At 34.7% G+C, this 19,975-nt stretch overlaps 1 protein-coding gene across 2 annotated transcripts in view; it reads right to left on the bottom strand.

The window, feature by feature from the left end:
* The window catches only part of PIK3CB (phosphatidylinositol-4,5-bisphosphate 3-kinase catalytic subunit beta), a 167,849-nt gene that overhangs the window by 95,204 nt on the left and 52,670 nt on the right, over positions 1 to 19,975 (bottom strand). The gene's annotated exons all lie outside the window — the stretch shown is intronic.

Raw genomic sequence — 19,975 nt, forward strand, 5'->3', positions numbered from 1 at the left:
GGATAATCTTGTAAAAAAAAATTACCTATGCATATGTACTGTCAAAAAAATTATAATTATAAAATTAATTTTTTAAAAATGGAAAAGAGTTGTAGTTACGAATTGTTAAAAATATACATACTTTCTTGCTTCTGTTTCAATGAGAAAAATAATCCTCCCCTGAAGAAAAGTGAGGTTGAAATTATGCATTTGAATTATGCATATTGTTCATTACTGAAATTTGATAACTTTAAAGATCACAAAATTTCAGCAGATACTTTCTTAAGCCTAGCTACTATAAGTGTACTACTTGATAAATGTACAGATCAGGAAAAAGTAATTATAGAAAGGCCTCCAAACAAGGTAAGAAAATAAGATTTAAATTTGCTTTCAGATGACAATTACTTGAGAAAAGTACTTAGGAAAAGGGAGGCTGTTATTTGTCTTTCCTTAAAGAGGACCAAAGAGGGTAATATTTTAACTTGAAAGTGAATTAGATTTAAGGGAACTGGATCCCTGCAAAATAATCAGCCTCACTCTCTTTTCCAGTGTCATCTGAATACAGTGGCATGATATAGGTCAGTCAGAATCACCAGAAATAGTTCCAGATGCAGTGGGAGACATTGGTCTTTTTAAGCTAAGATTTTTCCCAGGTCTCAAGTTTGTCAGAGATAATACCTACTCAGTGATTAAAGACTATGTAAGAATTGGAGCAAAAGATGGCCTAGTAAGCCTTCCCAAAAGAATCAATCTGCGAAGGGAAGATGATGAGAAAACTAGGATTTCAGGTCAGAACAGAAACAACTGCTACTTACTTTCACTTGGAGCCATTAAAACCCAAACACTGACAAAATAAGACTAGGGCTGTGACCTATAAAGGCCAAAGGATTTCGGTTTAAAGGTTCTATTTAAATAGAGTAAATATTAAGTATTCAAATAGCTATATTTAAATCTTTTATTAAAGCTTTTTTCAAGCTTGGTTTATCAAGAACTGCATTTCAAGAAATCAGGAATGAAAACTATGTGAGACAAGGGTTAATAGTTCCAGTTTTTCCAAAGGGAAAAAAATTAGAATAAATAAATGGGGAGAAGTCTAGCCTCCAAGTCCCAAGATAAAGGAAGAAGAGAAGGAAAGAGGAAGAATGAAGAAAATAGCAGCGCTGCCCAAGTGGAACTGACTAATTAGGTGTCCCAAGATGGTCATTTGTCTTTTTTCCTCTAGGAGGAACAAAGAAATTGGAAGTGTGATGTTTTGACTTGCAATTAAATTGGATTTAAGTGAGGTAGGGTTGTGCAAAGTCATCAACCTTAATCTCTCCTCCAGAGTCATCAGAATCTAGTGGTAAAACATATATCAGGATAAGCAATGGCCCTCATTGAAGTCTTGTTGGGTAGTAAGGAAGTCTAGAGTCCAAGACTTGCTTCCTAGGCTATGTGATGATAAGCCAAGTCATTTAACTTTTCAGGGGCCAGATAACAAAGGAGATTCTGATATGTACTGATAGAGGGCTTTGTCTAACTAGGAGTATCCAATGACATTATGGGTCTGCCCTGCTCCTGCAGACAATAAAATCCTCAGGTAAGTTCATTAGGATTGAATGGGACCAAGTGAAGATTTCTTAAAAGCTCCAGAAGATGAAGTGGGAGAGACCTTAGGCCTAAATTTCAGGAAGTCTCCTGATCTCTATTTTCAGAGGGCTATGGGGCAGAAAAGGTCAGACCCCAGTCTAAGCTTCAGGAAGTTAAATGGCCCACAGGAAGTAAACAGAATTGCTGACCATTTGTCAATGGTTTCTTCCTTTTCAGTTCATCCAATGAACCAAAAGTTTTTGTTATTTAACCAATTCAACATTTCTAGCTCACCAGGCCAGTCACTATGTTGGGACATAAGAGTTGAAAGGTTCTGTGTCTGCTCAGTTGGTGTGCTTGGGCCTCTCTTTGCAAGGACTGAATAAATGCTTCCTGCTTATATCTGAAAATGCCACTGAATAGTCAATTTGGGTAGGAGGTCTAGTCCCCATCCCACACAGTTTATGGGGGCTCATCCAGGATTTGTGACATCCCAGAGAGATGGCTGGCACTCTGATGCAAGATAGTGACCAGATTGGGTTTTCTCAGCCTCCCTCTCTAAGAAGTATGGACCTGAAGAGAGGCACTCAGATACAAACAGGAACACAAGTCTCTGAAGAAGAAAAAGCCCGAGGCAAGTGAAGTGGCCAATCAGGTAACTTGTATGCACATAATCCAGAAGTAAAGAATAAGGAGCAGTGTGGGGATCAGAGCTGCTCTCCCCAGGGCACTGCCTATGTCTTTGGGCTGTCCTTGGACTATAGGAGATTCTGAGATATCAAGACTTGGTGATGAAAAGTTAAGGGGTAGCACCTAGTAAGGAAGTCCTGATAAACTGCACAGAGCAGAGGCACTCTGAATGACTGTTGAATGAGGGAGACCCCTCCAGACTTGGGGATCTGAGTCAAGTGGCTCAGTGTATTACAGGATCTCAAGACATGAGACTACAGCTGATCTCCTCAGAGGTAAAGGGGAAGGAGCAGTCCAAACCCAAATATTTGGAGTTTAAAAAAAAAACAAAACTGTGTGGCATTGTTGATGGAGTTGTGAAAGAATCCAACCATTCTGGAGAGCAATCTGGAATTATGCCCAAAAAGTTATCAAAATGTGCATACCCTTTGACCCAGCAGTGCTACTACTGGGTTTCTATCCCAAGGAAATACTAAAGAAGGGAAAGGGACCTGTATGTGCCAAAATGTTTGTGGCAGCTCTTTTTGTAGTGGCTAGAAACTGGAAAATGAATGGATGCCCATCAATTGGAGAATGGTTGGGTAAATTATGGTTATGGAATATTATTGTTCTGTAAGAAATGACCAGCAGGATGAATACAGAGAGGCTTGGAGAGACTTACATTAACTGATGCTGAGTGAAATGAGCAGAACCAGGAGATCATTATACACTTCAACAACAATAATTTATGAGGATGTATTCTGATGGAAGTGGGTATCTTCAACATAGAGAAGAGCTAATCCAGTTCCAATTGATCAATGATGGACATAATCAGCTACACCCAGAGAAGGAACACTGGGAAATGAGTGTAAACTGTTTGCATTTTTTTGTTTTTCTCCCCAGGTTATTTTTACCTTCTCCAATTCTTCCTTTGCAACAACAACAACAATGATGACAACAAAAAATTCAGTTCTGCACATATATATTGTATCTAGGATATACTATAACATATTTAATATGTATGGGAATGCCTGCTATCTAGGGGAGGGGGTGAAGGGAAGGAGGGGAAAATTCGGAACAGAAGGAAGTACAAGGGATAATGTTATAAAAAAATTACCTATGCATATGTACTGTCAAAAAAATTATAATTATAAAATTAATTTAAAAATTTTTTAAAAATCCGTGGTATATGAATATTATGGAATATTATTGTTCTGTAAGAAATGACCAACAGGATGATTTCAGAAAGGCCTGGAGAGACTTACATGAACTGATGCTGAGTGAAATGAGCAGAACCAGGAGATTATTATATACTTCAACAATAATATTGTATGAGGATCAGTTCTGATGGATGTGGCCAATGAACCAAATGAACCAAATCAGTTCCATTAGACAGTAATGAACTGAACCAGCTACACCCAGAGAAAGAACTCTAGGAGATGATTATGAACCACTACATAGAATTCCCAATCCCTCTAATTTTGTCTGCCTTCATTTTGGATTTCCTTCACAGGCTAATTGTACACTATTTCAAAGTCCAATTCTTTTTGTACAGCAAAAGAACTGTTTGGACATGTATACATATATTGTATTTAATTTATACTTTAAAATATTGAACATGTATTGGTCAACCTGCCATTGTGGGAGAGGGGGAGGAGGGAAAAAATTAGAACAAAAGGTTTGGCAATTGTCGATATTATAAAATTACCCATGCAAGTATATCTGGTAAATAAAAAATATTAAAAAATTTTTAAAAATCTAAAATACTACCAGAGTGCCCTTGATGAGATATTGCTGTTTTGTGTGGGAAAGGGACAGTCTTCTTCCATATCATTTTTGTCTGTGCCTATGTTTGTGTCTTGTCTGTTCTGTGAGATAAATTTTGTTTAAAAAGGCTTGACTTTTTCCAATGGACTTTAGTTCTGGCCATGTTGGGAGTGACAGAAGTTATTTGATTTGTAAGATTTTTTTGTTTGTTTGTTTTTATATAGACCTGAAACCCCTGATTGGTGAAACTTGCTATTGTGATGAAATCTCTTGGGATTGTAACTAAGATTGTTCTGTGTTTTGAATTTGGATATGATTGCCTGATGGATTATTAAGTCAGTAACCTGCCATTCCAGAGAAACGTCCTATGTTACTTAGAGAGATGCCTTTCTGAATTGTCACAAGTGGATGTCTTATCTAGGCAAGAGCTAGGAAAATAATCTTTGCCCCTTCTTAAGGTAGGATCCCTCTGACAATTTCTCAGCTCTGTTTCTTTGCTTCCCACCATTAAGTGTTGTAAGATGTCTCTTCCCCATAGATTGTTGGGGATTTTATTAATTACAAAAGGAGTAAAAACTCCTATTTTACCTCCAAATGTCCATCTCAAAGGGGTAGCACGAACTTCAGCTGCTATTGATCCTCCTACAGACATATAGATGCAGTAATCTTTGGCCAATGACTGGGCCAACTGTCACCTCTAATGACGATATGATCTGTACCTGTGTCTACCAACCCTTCCAATGGTATGCCATTTGTATAGACAGTGAGCATAAGATGGTCATAAGATAGTCAGCTGCCACAGTTGCAGTCCAGAATATTCTGGGATTCTGTTGCTGGGAGTCAAAATCTAAGTAAATATCACCAAATTGCCTATCAGCAGTCTGGATCAGTAAACCTGATGCTACTACTTCTCTTGGGTGATAACTCATAATTGCCTACCTATATTAGTGACTGGGATATTAGCTACACATTCCCCAGATTCCCAAATCAGTGTATGGATGGACACTGTTTTCTAAGTACTCTCAGGAGGTGAAATGGTCAAGTCTACTGTGCCTGAAGGCAAGGCATCTATAGGCCGGAGAGGAATAGATTTCACCTCTCCAGGGGCTATCTCCAGGGATTCATAAAACTGTTCTCCTCAATTGTAATCCCCTTCCCCCATCAGGTTGCTTCTTGGGTGATCTGCCATCATGCCCCAAGTGTTTTTCCCTGGGGCTCTGGAGTTGAGTCCCACTTCCCATTTCCCTGAGTCCATCTACATTCTGATGCCCAATGGAAGCCTTTGTTATATTTTGGACATGGGGTTTTGGGTCTTGTTCTTCCACGCTGTTTTTTCACTTTATCTTTATGTCAACATTGAGCTTTCAAATGCCCTACTTTACCACATTGAAAGCATGAATCTCTTTGGAAGTCCCTTGCCAAATGGGAGCCTGTTTTCCCGTGTTCAGATCTTGAAAAGTCTGCATCATAAGTCTGGCTATAAAAGGTACTTGTGCCCACTGTGACACAGCGTCTTATGATCTCCTCTAAAGGAGTATCCTTGGGTAGTCCTATTATAATTCTTCTACAATCCTCATTAACATTTTCTCTAGCAAGTTGTCCTATAATTTCTATTGTTATATTTTCATCAATAGTTCGAATGACAGCTGTCTGCTGATGTCCTACAAAATCAACAAAAGGTTCATTTGGACCCTTGTGCTATTTTTGTGAAGGCTTCCCTTCTATCTTGTTTTCCTGGGAGGATGTCCCATGCTTTGATAGTAACAGAAGCAATTTGCTCATATGCTACTATAGGGCAATTAATCAGGGTTAAAGTGTCTGTATCCTTTACCTGGTAGTTGGTCAAAGGTGTCTGGCATATTAACTCCAGGTATTGGGTATTGGCTTGATACAGGCTTGGTATTGGGCTTGAATTCTACAGAGTTCACTATACTCAGAAAGAGACAAATTTTGTCCAGATTCTAAACATGTCCTTGCTACAGATTCTCAATCACTGGGGGTTAAAATTTCATAAGCCAAATTCTCTAATACCATCTTAACACAACACAACGTAGCAGAGTGCAAGTCTTTTTCAGATCTTTGATAATTTCTAGATTAAAAGGAGTATATCTCCTCTATTTTGACCTGAAGAGTCAAACTCTTCATTCACAGGGTATGCTTCTATTCTCAAATCAGATTTATCCTGTTCTTCCTCCTTAGCTTTAATTAGTGTCTTTTGTAATCATTTCATAAAGGGTAGACAAAATTACTGCATGGGTGGTGCTGATGGTGTCACTGCCCTTCCCACTCCTCCTCCTCTCTCCACCCAGGAGGGCAAAATTGAGGGAGGAAGGTCAGGAGATGGGGAATGCCCTAAGAAGGCTGCTCAGGTGTAGGTGGAAGTGAAACTGAACTGTGAAAGTTAAGAAGCATCACACTCTTTAAGCTCAACAGCACTGTCCTTATGGTACTTAACTCCTTTCTTGTCCAATTCTTCATGCATTTCAGCTGCTTTGTCAGTAACATCCCCCTCCTGCTCTTTCTCCTCACTTTTCCTTGTCTGGCTGTCTACATTAAAATTTTTCCTTGTTTTAGAACTTGTGGCATTCTTTAAAGCCAATTGTATTATTTTGTACATAAGGAATGTTTCCTCAGGAACTGAATCAGGACCCATAGCTTCATAATATTCAATTAGTTGCTCTCCCACTATGTCCCACATATCTGGCACTAATTTTTCTTCCTTACGGAGCCAAGGAGATGTGCACTTTAATATATTTAAGAGCCCAGTGATCTACCTCTTGAATTACCAACAAACCTTGCTTCTCTAGTAACCTAACTATGCATGCTACATACTTCCCTTGGGGTGGGAGAGGCTCTTTTTTTTAGTATTTGCCCCATTTCAGCTGAAAAAAGAAAATGATTAGTTTAGCCCTTAACAAATCTTCCTGCTTGCTTATTTTTATACTTACCCTATTCCAGATCACAGGACTTCTCCACTGAACTTAGCTAATTGTGTCAGTCGAGCTGATCTGTGCTCTGCTTGCAAGGCTCTGGGTTTCTCATGTCCCACCTTTAGGGGCCAAAATGTAATGTCTGGACTAGCTTTCTAGAGGATCTCTGGACGGGCCTTGCAAGGTCTTAGGAGAAGTGATAAAAGCAGGAGAGCCTTGTGACCAAGGATGGTCACAAATGGAATCCAGAATCTTCTTTATTTCAAGCCCTCTTACGTATGATTACATCACTACAACACACTGAGCATGTGCCAATTATAGAACCATTATATCACCATATCACACTGTGCAAATGCTAACTTGAGTTCTTACATCATTACATCACACTAAGTATATGTGAACTAGAGAACCATTATCTCATCAATCACACTAAGTTAACACCCTGCTGTAAGTATCTTTGCTTAAAATATACCTTTTTCCAGAGTTCTCCCACTATCTTCGGTCCTTTACAAACCTCAGTTAAGAACTACCAATAAACTGAGAGTAATTCTAGTCTAACAACTGAGGAGTTCATTATTCCAGGAGAAATTTTTCCCTTGACACTCCCTATTGTTTAAAAAAAAAAAAATGGAAATGTTCCTTCGGCATCAGAGGAGGAAGAGGAGAAACACATATATGATAATGCCTATGTGACAGAGAACATGCAACAGGTTATAGGGAAATATGACCAAATGAGGTGGACACCAATGAAGTAATTAGGAGTGGAGACTCCTGTGAGGGAATTAGGCTATAACCTCTGTAGTACCTACCCAATGGGGACTAATGGGAGGGATTTGTGCTTTGAGACACCTGTTCTTGAAAGATCATGAATAACAATCTTTTCCTGCCTTCAGAGTCTGCTGAGTTCTTAGTAAAAACTCTTATCTCGAGAGAAGAAGAAAAAAAAAAAAAAAAAAAAGAGGGTTTTTTTTTTTGCTCCTTCAGAGGCAAAACAAAGGTGGTCAAAAGATATGAATAAAAAGTTCTCAAAAGAAAAGTTGTCTATTATTTAAAACAATTGATAAATTATTAATAATGCTACAAGCCACTAGCAATGAGAAATAAAAGATTTTTACCTTACACTTGAAAAATTGATGGAGTTGTGGATTAATATTAGCATTCTGGAAAGCAATTTGGGATTATGCAAATAAAGTCTATATATCCTTAGACCTAGAGATTCCACTACTAGGTATACATCTCCAGATAATTCATAAGAAGAAAGTCCACATGTGTGTGTGAGTGTGTGTGTGTGTGTGTGTATAAATACACAGCATGTTTGATGTAGCAAAGAACTGAAAACAAAATAAATGTCCATTGGTTATAAAATAATGAAAAAAAATTTTTTTGCATGAGTAATGGAATATTCTGACTATTGCCTTTAAGAAATGGCAAATATGATGAATACAGAGAAGCATGAAAATGTTACATGAATTAATGGGAGACTGAAGTAAGCAAAACCAAGAAAGCAAAATACACCATGATAATAATGCAAAGAGAAAAAGATATCACCAAAAAACAATCAAAAGTTACTCTTGCAGAATTACAAAGAACAAGCTTAGTCCCTACAAAGTCCGAGCTAGCTCCCTAAAGGTCTCAAAATCAAAGAGTCAAGAAAGAAAAGACAGGATAACAGAAACACTAAATAAAGTTATACATATTTTCAAAGAATTGATTTTTTTTTTTATTCTTTTCCCCTTCTTTTTCTTTTTCTATTCCTTTAAAAATACCATCTGTTACATGGAATAGAAATGTAGAGAGAAAAGAAATAATAAGAAAAATTGTAGCAGTTAAAAAAAAAGTATATCGACAAAAATGTAAGTGAATATTAATTGAGAGCACAAATAAGTTACTCATTATATTGTTACTGAACAGATTATTTCATTTCGAAAATGCAATACAATAAATTTTAGTTCTTGTTTCAGATACAATGACATCAGGAATGACTCTTTTAACTAAAACAAGTACATGAAAATTGCTGTGAGTCATTAGTCAAAATGTACAAGTGTGTGATGGTGCCAGGAAGTAACAATTGAACAACCCCTACACATCTAGGAACTAAAATATGTCATCTGAATGGCAAAAAATAATTGAGGAATCTTAAATAGCTCAAAGCTCAAAAAAAAAATATTATTTCTGGTTAACTTTTGACTTTGTTTATAGACATTGTAAAAAAGCAACTTCCACTATAAAAGGAGACTACTGAAAGAAATATGCTGTAGTTGACCAGCACAATATTGTTGTGATATCATAAATCACAAAAGATCTAGGTCAAGATCACTTAAGTCAGAGCCATCTAAAGTAGCAAAGAATGTTCCTTAATTGGTTCTCCAAATACTCTCTATTAAATAGAGTACTATATCTAGTATTTCTTAGATTTCTCTTCATCTATCCCTAGTAAATAGAAAGGTTCAGGAAGGGTAAGAAAAGAATAGCAATGGCTTGTATTTATATAACCTGTTTAAGATTTTAGAAATAATATGATCTAATTCAAAAATATCAAAATAAAATTTATTTTCACCTAAGCTGTTCCTAGATCTCTTTAAGTAGAAAAAAGACTTATGTTTGTTCCCCCTTCATCAAAGAGTAAAGAATAAAAGTTATTTAATATCTTTGTGTAAATCTTTTATAGAACTAAGATCAATTCAATCCTCTCCAACTTCAAATACTAGAATTCTAATGCTTCATTATCAAAAACATCCAAACCTGATTCTTCTGAGCAGGAAGTAGGAATGGGGAAAGAAAAAACGACAACAAAAAACAGTTATAGGTATATAAATCAAAATTTAGGTTAAAAGGATGGGAAGAGTCTTTAAGATAAAGACATTAAGAATTCTGAATACTGGAGGAGCCAAATCCAGAGCTCACGTTTGTTTTTAATGGTATCAGTGATGACAACAATACATGGGATCAAAGAAAGTTTTATTTGATTAGAATTTGTAATTCCTACCCGTCATTTTTTAATCATCATACTAAACATCAACCTTATAAATTGGAATCACTGGAAGAAAAGGATTAAGATTGTAAAATAGGATGACCTTTCATGCTCACAAAGCATATACTTTAAGTGTGGCATATCCACAATATCATATTCTCTCAAATGATTTCACACATATTGATATTTCAATTGACCTCTTGCAGATTCAAAATAGATTAATTCTACTTTTATATATTTACTAGGATATAAAGATTTAGGTGCATCTATCCAAATGGGATGGTATTAAAATTTATAAAGAAAAGGGTATATTTTATAAGCATATGTGTCATGGATGTACATTTGTATATATGAATGTATAACAAGGAAATTTTCAATTATATCATGCTATCATTTTCAGTTTGGCTCATATACTTGCTAGTAACAAGATAAGGTTGGAAAATTATCTAGGGCCTTGAATACCAAAGGACTCAATAAGGTGTTAATGAATGTTTCCAAGAAGTGTTGCAATAAATCTGTGATTAAGGGAAACTGAGGCATAAAACTCTGAGCATAATTGATAAGGTTAGCAATTATCAAAAACAGAGATCAATACCTAAGTGATTTGAGACCCATCCATACAATCAGAGCATTCTTTTATACAGTTTGTTTATATAAGTTCATTACATAATGTGAACTGGTGCCAACAAAACTAGGACTATGATTGCCCCATAATTTTGCTGGCCTACAAAAGGGGTCTTCCAGAGTCCATAGTGACATAGAATTAGTCAACACCTTTTGGAAAATCCCCAACTCAATTTGCCTCTGTTCTAGAGAAACCCAGTGCTAGGGAAAAACATCTTCTGACCAGACTGAATTAATCATTCCCCATTCTTCAAAAGTTACATACATAATCTCCTATCAAGAACCATATTACTATGACCTATATAAAACAGTTCTAAATCTAAGTCTTTAGAAATTGGTAACTGTGGTTGATTAATAAATTTCTTAACCATTAATCAATAAATAATCAATTTCAGAGAAGGGATAACAAAAACAGATATATAGATAAATAACATAATTCTGACATCAGAACTGAAGGACTAATTAGGGAAAAAGAGAACAAAACTGGAAAAATAAGTTTCATGTATGGATAGGAATTTTGAAATATAAACAAATTTATTTATAATTATACAATATATGATAATGTAGCGCTAACATTCTAATGGGAGAGAAGAAACAAATGATCCTTTTAAATGTATACTTTAGGGACTGCTAGGTGGCACAGTAGATAGAGTACCAGCCCTGAAGTCAGGAGGACCTGAGTTCAAATCTGACCTCAGACACTTAACACTTCCTGGACAAGTCAACTTAACCCCAAATGCCTCAGAAAAAAAAACAAACCAAAAAAAACAACCTTCAAGTGATATGGAAATAGTTAAAATTTTTAAAGTACAGGAATGGGAAGTAAATTAATTCTTCTCTGAAGATTTTAAGAGGAGGAAAAAGAAAGGATAAAAGAATACATGAATGTAGAAAAGGGAAAGAAAGCATCAGAACTTGCTATTTCTCACACTTGATGTTCATGAGCAGAAATATATAAACATAAAGGGAGGGATGGAGGATTTCTTGTTCAGTCATTTTAGTCCTATCCAATTCTTCATGACCATGAGGGGTTTTCTTGACAAAGACGTTAGAGTGCTTTGTCATTAACTTCTCCAACTCATTTTACAAATGAGAGAGACTAAGAAAAACAGGGTTAAGTGACTTGTCCAGGGTTACATAGCTACTAAGTATGTGAGGCCAGATTTGAATTCAGGATGATGAGTCTTCTTAACATACAGCCCAACACTCTATCCTCTGTACCATCTAGCTGCCCTAGTTCCTATCTCTTTCCAGTCTCTTCCTCTGTCTAGTTTACTCTTCTGGTAATTCTCAGTTCACATCTTGCTTAAAGCCTAGCTTGCAGTCTTAAGTAGAACTTTGCTGGTATATGAAATGAATGCAAATGTTTGGTAATATGAATATTCTTTAGCATTGCCCTACTTTAAAACTGGGGCATTAAAATCTTTTTCAAACCAGTGGCCACTATTGAGTTTTCCAAATTTGCTGACATACAGAGTATAATATCTTTTAGGATTTTAAATAGCTCAACTGGAATTCCATCACTTTCACTAAACTTATTGTTTGCAATGCTTCCTACCTATGGTCCACTTGACTTTATTCTTCAGGATATCTGGTTCTATATCAGAAACCATACATCCTGGTTATCTAGTTATACATGATAAGATCTTTATTACATAGTTCTTGTATATACTTGCTACCTCTCCTTAATCTCTTTTACTTCTGAAAAATATCTGTCATTTTTTACTCTTTCATCATGCCCTGATTTCCTACCTTAGCTTTCAAATCCGTATGTTAAATGTGATATCTTTTTTAAAAATGTTGTTCTAAAAAATATTGTTAGTCTTCATAGAATTGAGAAACTTTGACTTTTTTGACATCAGTGACTAGAGCAGAGATTTGTATCTGATGCTCAATGGTTTGCCTTTGATTTAAAGAAATATCATTCTGTCATTTTATGATATTGCAGTATTGCTTTTCTCCGTCCTTCATGGACTATGAAATCTACTTCAAGAGATTTTTGCCCACAACAGGATACATAATATGATCAACTGAATGAAATTCACGCAGTCCCAACCATTTAAGTTCACTGACAACCAAGATGTGGATATTTAATCTTTCTATCTCTTGTCTGATCACATGTAATTGTACCTTGATTCATAGATCTTATATTCCAAGTTCCTATGCAGACTGATCTTTACAGCATTGGACTTTCTGTTCACATCACTAGTCACATCCTCAGCTAAGCTTCCTTCTGACATTAGCCTAGCAGGACTCTTTCCCAGTAGCATTCTGGACACCTTCCAACCTGAGGAGTTCATCTTCCAGTCATATCTTTCATCATACCATGGCAAAGACATAGGAGTGGTTTGCTATTCCCTTCATCTTTTTCAAATAACTTGTCCAAGTTGGATAATCCTGCATAACATACTCATAGAAAGAAGAGAGAGAGAGAGAGAAAGAGAGGGGGGGAGGGAGGGAGAAAGAAAGAAAAAAGAGAGAAAGAGAGAGAGAGAGAAAGAGAACAAGAGAAAGAAAGAAAGAGAGAAAGAAAGAAAGAAAGAAAGAAAGAAAGAAAGAAAGAAAGAAAGAAAGAAAGAAAGAAAGAAAGAAAGAAAGAAAGAAAGAAAGAAAGAAAGAAAGAAAGAAAGAAAGAAAGAAAGAAAGAAAGAAAGAAAGAAAGAAAGAAAGAAAGAAAGAAAGAAAGAAAGAAAGAGAGAAAGAAAGAAAGAAAGAAAGAGAGAAAGAAAGAAAGAGAGAAAGAAAGAAAGAAAAAGAGAGAAAGAAAGAAAGAAAGAGAGAGAAAGAAAGAGAGAAAGAAAGAGAGAAAGAGAGAAAGAAAGAAAAAGAGAGAAAGAAAGAAAAAGAGAGAAAGAAAGAAAGAAAGAAAGAAAGAAAGAAAGAAAGAAAGAAAGAAAGAAAGAAAGAAAGAAAGAAAGAAAGAAAGAAAGAAAGAAAGAAAGAAAGAAAGAAAGAAAGAAAGAAAGAAAGAAAACCATATCAAAGATTGGAAAGAACAGATAAAAGATAAACCATTCTGATCTGAAATGGATAAATCAAATCAAAGGGCATCATTAAGTCCAACCAACTGGCAAAGTTGCAGAATATCAAATAAATCTGCATATATCAAATTGTTCTGTATGTTACAAATAAAACCCAGCTGGAAGAATAGGAAAAGAATTTCTATTTAAAAGAACTAGAGAAAGGCCAAAAATATTTGGAAACCTAACTATTAAAATACACAGGAACTGTATGCAAAGAACTACAAATGAAATCTTTACAAACATATAAAAATGGAGAAATATGGTTTATAGGTAGATCAAGCTAATATAATAAAAATGATAATAGCACCTAAATTCATTTACTTATTCAGTGTCATATAATCAAACTACCAAAGGATAACTTTTATAATGAAAAGAAAAATTTATTACAAACCATCTGGAAGGAGAGAGACTAGATCTTAAGGATAATTTTGATTAGAAACTACTAAATCATAAAATTTCAGAGGTAACAGTTACCTCAGCAATAAGGTAGTTGAATTCTTCCTGCCAATTATCAGAAAAGGAAATTGTGACTCTACTTAGTTCAAGTCTCCACTTAACTATTCACTCTCAAAAATCATCAAACTCAATAGTTTTCTATAACAAAATTTCTATTATTTTACCTCTTTCCCCTACTTTTTTCTAACAGAATACATATTTGCCACTTAAACAATATACTTTCTGCTAGTCTATTATTCCCCTATTAGTTTTATTTGTCTGGATGTCACAGTCAGTCATTTCATCTATGACCTTAGTAAATAACCCAGAATCCCTTGCTTCCTAGATTTTATGTCACATCCACATTACTAATCTCCAAATATGAGTAAATTCAACTGATGCTTTATCTCTTCTGATGCTCAAACCCCAATATATTAAGGAAATAAATATTGTATATAACAAATGTCACAAATAAACATGATAAGCAGTCACATAAAATTCTGGCCTTTAATAATTTAATCTTATTTACTATGTTCTTTTAGTTATGAATAGTGTACTAAAACCAACATCAATAAATGTTGCTCCATTTACTACTTTATGTGTCATGTGGCAGTCAAAAGGAGACACTTGCAGCTATGAAAACTGTGTTAAAAGGGCATACTACATAAGGTTCTTTCACAATATTTGTGTGAAGCAGAATACATGACCATCTAACCACAGTTATTTTCTGATACAAAGCAGGAGCATGTCATGTTGTCAAAGAACACAAGACAGGCAGCACTACCACAATATGATCTTTACAAACTTCTCTTAGTAACTGTGTAAATAGTTCATACGTTTACAGGAAGAAATCCCTGAGGCAGAAGCTAAACTAGAATTGGAAAACACAGGGGCATTTACAGAAATTGGGACTGAAGCTTTGAAACTACACTGCCCAATTCATACATGCTCGCATTACATTAGGAAGCCTCGAAAGCAAAAATGTTTTCCAGCTAAATCATTTCTTTTCCAAGTAAAAACATAAAACAAGATCAATGAGACCATTCTCTATTCAGAAATTTCTGTATCCTACCCTAAGTCACAGTTTCAAAAGCTATGTTCTCATTAAGAATGCAACAATTTTATAATTTTATATTTTTATAAGCATGTTGTTTTAAAAAAATTTTCCTGATGGGTATCTCAGAAATACTAAATAATGTGATAAGGAATATGCTTTACCTTTATCTTTTGTGTATGGTATTAATATTGCCACAAGAACACTGTTGCATTTTCCTTAGACTCTACTTACAAAGAAACTGAAATATTAGCAGTCATATTTTCAATAAGAATGTTTTCAGTTTCCTTAACAAATGCCTGAAGAGCAAGGTTTTTTTTTTGTTGTTTCTTTACTGAAAAAGTGATAATTATTTTATTCCTATATTCAAGCATAATAAATACATTTTTCTTCTTGGCCAAGCAGAGCTATTTAACATAAGACATTTTTGGCTAGTTAGGTTATATCCAATAATGATTTATTTTGCTAAACTATTCCTGAAAACTATAAAAACATTGTAAAGAACAAAAAAACCAAAATAAAACATTGTAAAGAAAGAAAAAAAAGAAGTTTCACAGTTTCTATATTATTTAACTGATATTATAGCAGCAATGCATAATATTAGATAATATAATCCAAACTACATTGATAGTAATTTATATAACTGTTTATGGAAAAAACTTATGATAAGGCTCCATAGTCTGAACACTGGGTAATAATGGTTGATATTAACTCATCTCTCTTATCAGAAAAGAAACTAACTGCTGCTTCTTCTATTGAAAAAACCAAACAACTCCATTCTTCACTCCATTCTCTCATAATAGTGAAAGGAACTGGTAGGCCATGACCAAAAATACTTGATTATGTTGGACATGAAACTTAACAGAAGTACATTTTATAGAGAGAAGCATCACAATGTTATCCTTTTCACAACCTACAGCACTATTAAACTATCCTTTACAAAAGATATCTTTAAGAAATATATTACAATAAAAAGTTTGGAGAGGAAGATCAAGAACCATGTCCTAAACATTGCTAAAATTCTTAATCACATCACATTGTTTTCTAGTTAATAATTTAAGTCAACAATTGGAGGATGTTTTCTTTTGGTATTGTTAAGTACAAATGTCCTTAAATATATTATAAATTATTTATCTTAATTTTGATAAACAGATTAGTCCACACAACCTCCTTTCCCCACCATAATATAATCCATAATTTTGGAACATAATTTACATACAAATATTAAACTACTTGTGGAATAAAAGAATTTTTCAAGAACTAAAATCTTCACTTTCTAAATATCCAATGATTTTTAAAAATAAAATACCTTTAAAACAGAAACTTAAAAATGTCAAAAATCATTTGACAAATAATATCTGCTATGGGAAGGTACACGAAAGGGGGACAACAAAGGAGGTCAGAAAGGAATGTGTGATGACCCCAAATTCAAATGAAAAGCAAGCATTGATGGGAAGGTTAGCTCCTATGATAGCAGAAAGAAAACTTACTGGAGAGAAGTAAAAAAGGGAAATGTTTGAAAAGGGTGAGGTGGGGATAAAGAAAAAACACCTTACTTGGTGGCAGGCGTGGGTTTCATTAATGAAAGCTCATATGGGTGAAGAGAGATGGTCTGTGAAGGGAGATGGATACCCTGAGCAAAGTGTGCCCTGAGAGATCCAACACTTGAAAAAATGCTCTTGTCCTACAAGAAGGAAGTTGGGAGGGATGGCAGGGAAATATGACCAAGGGTATAATTACAAAATAAAACACTAAACTGTACATATGGTTGACATGTTGGCGCTAAGGAGAATCCCAAAAGAAGTACTCCAAATATATTTTAATAAACATAGAAACACCCAAGATGCAACTTTAAATGATAACACTTGTTTTGATATATATAAATTCTGATATTTAGGGGATGTGTTGTTTGCAAAATAAAACTGCCCTCATCTAAAGATTAATTGATTTAGCAGTTTTCAGATGAAGAAATTAAAGCTATCTATAGGTATATGAAAAAATGCTCTAAATCATTATTAATTAGAGAAATGCAAAACAAACAACTTTGAGGTAGAACTTCACACCTATCAAATTGATTAAAATGACAGAAATGGAAAATGACAAATGTTGGAGAAGATGTAGGAAAATTAGAAAGCTAATATAATGTTGGTAGTTTGTGAATTGATACAACTATTCTGGAAAGCACTTTGGAATTATGAACAAAAGGTCATAACTCTGTGCAAACTCTCTGGTCCAGCAATACCCCTAATAAGTCTATATCACAAATAAATCATAAAAAGGAGAACACACATGTACAAAAATATTTTTAGCAGCTCTTTTTTTTTAGTGGCAAAGAATTGAGCATTTAGGGGGTATACACAATTGGGGAATGGCTCAACAAACTGTGATATGCTACATTAGTATTTATTACATTAATAAAATACTATTGTGCTATAAGAAATCATGAGCATAATGATTTCAGAAAAGCCTGGAAAGACTTATATGAAATGCTGCTGAGTGAAGTGAGCAGAACCAGGAAAACACTGTATACAGTACAGCAACATAGTGCAACGATCAACTATTAGACTTATTTCTTTTCAGAAATACAGTGATCCAAGGTAATTCCAAAAGACTCATGATGAAAAATATTTTGCATATCCAGAAGAAAAACTATACAGTCTGAATGCATATCAAAGCATATTGTTTTCACTTTTTTTTCTTCGTGGTTTTTTCCTTTGTTCTGATTCTTGTGGAAATAATTAATATGATTGTGTACATGTATCAAATCAGGTTTCAAAAAGGAGGAAAGGAGAGAAAAGGGAAGAGAATTTGGAACCCAAAACTTTAAAAAAAAAAAAAAAAAAGACAAATTATATTTACATAATTGAGGAAAACTAAAATATTAAAAATGAAAAAATGTCTCACTGTTTTATAGAGGAATCTATTACTAAATGAGGCCATCAGTTGACAATATATCTTATTTTGCAAGTTAAAATCACCTATCCCATATTAAATGGAACAGGGATTTGAAATCTTAATCAAGAAATTAAGTGGGTACTTGAGAAGTCCTTAAGGAACCAAAACTCTTTTCTGAAAAACTAGTTCTATTTACTAAACTAGCCTTTTTTCTAAGCAATAATATAAAATCAATTTCTCAAATTTTCTTCCCCCCCCCCCCCCCGAGGCTGGGGTTAAGTGACTTGCCCAGGGTCACACAGCTAGGAAGTGTTGAGTGTCTGAGACCAGATTTGAACTCGGGTCCTCCTGAATTCAGGACTGGTGCTCTATCCACTGCACCACCTAGCTGCCCTGATTTCTTGAATTTTCACAACAAAAAGAGCTCTCCAGTGACACTGAAACACATTTTATGACTGATACCCTATTATAATATTTGTATTACTGACATTATTAATAACTAAGATACAGCTATGTTTTAGAAAAGCACTCATCCACTTTACAGGTGAAGTATCTGTGGTTCATCTTCTGGTTCAAGTGATACGTGGGATAGCCACAACTCAAACCTGCCAAATCCTGGAAAGCCCAGCATAAAGATCTTTGTATTACCAGTAAATCATCTCTGTTGAATATTCTTTTTAAATTTTTTTTTCCTCTGTTGAATATTTATCACAATTGTTTTATATAATGATTTATTGGTACTTGCTCTTCAGCCTTATTATCATCATCTGCCTTTAAGCTCTCTTTCTCTCAAATTAAATGTGCCTAAAATGGAATTTACTATCTTTCCCTTTTTCCCTCTCATCTCATTTTGCCACTTCCCCAATTTCTGTTGAAGACACCAGTATTCTTCTCTTATAGGCCAGAAATCTGTACTTAAAACAAGGATTCTTACAAGGTGTTAAGTAAGTGGAATTGAAAAGACAATGGTTATCTAGTTGAGCATGGTGATTAATAGTTCTCTAGTTCCGTACATGTACTTAGTACTTAATTTAGTTCTACAAGATTTACACCTATTCTATTTACTTCTTGCCTCCTAATCAGTCTCCTTGACTGCAATATCTCCCCTTCTCCACTTAAATTTTCTCAGATGCCAAATTCCTAGTGCACAAGTCTGACTATATTATTCCTTTACCCAGGAAGATTCAGCAGCAATCTATCTTTAAGATAAAATATTGATTGCTCTCTCTCTTCTGTGGAGAACCAGAACTCTGGAGAAGTATATTTGAAACAAAGTGTTAACTCAAAGGAATTGATGAGACAATGGTTATCTAGTTTACATATACTTAGCACTTAGCATGGTGATGTAATAGTTCTCTAGTTCACACATATTCAGTATGCTGTAATAACATAACTGTAATAAGAACTGAGGACAGAAAGTCAGACTGGCAGAGTGGCAGACTGCTGGAGGAGACTGTGTCAGACTACGATAGACACAGGCTGTTTAAGAGACAATAAAGACTTTGGACTCTATTCTTATCCATTCTCCTGGTGTCTATCCTCCAGAAAGCTAGCCCCAATATTACGCTGCCAATTTAAACCTTCTACAATAGTTTCAATCTAACTTTTTAAGACTGATCTCTTGGAACTCTACCTTAGGCCTTCTACATTCTACCCCAAGTGGCTTATTAATAGCCAATTATTATTCCTATTACAGAACATTATAATTCCAGGTGCCCCTGCAAAATAATATGCCTAGAAACCTAACCCTTGACCTCTGCCCTTTTGCAACCTCCACGCACAAGGCCTGCCTTCTACATGAAGTCCTTCCTGGTGACCCCATTGTTGGTGCTTCCACTTCCAGGAAACTACTTTAATGTTTATTTTGTATATATCTTGTATTTATTTATCTGTTTACAACATATAAGTTACTTGTGGGCAGGGAATATTTCACTTTGTCTTTCTATCTCCGGAACCTTAAGCAGAATGCTTATGTAATTAAATCAGTAATTTTAAATGTATTATATATACTCTAATAACATAAAAAATTAAAATATTTATTCTAAGAAGTTAAAAGGTT

The sequence above is a fragment of the Sminthopsis crassicaudata genome, chromosome 3 (assembly GCF_048593235.1).
Source record: "Sminthopsis crassicaudata isolate SCR6 chromosome 3, ASM4859323v1, whole genome shotgun sequence".
Taxonomy (NCBI): domain Eukaryota; kingdom Metazoa; phylum Chordata; class Mammalia; order Dasyuromorphia; family Dasyuridae; genus Sminthopsis; species Sminthopsis crassicaudata.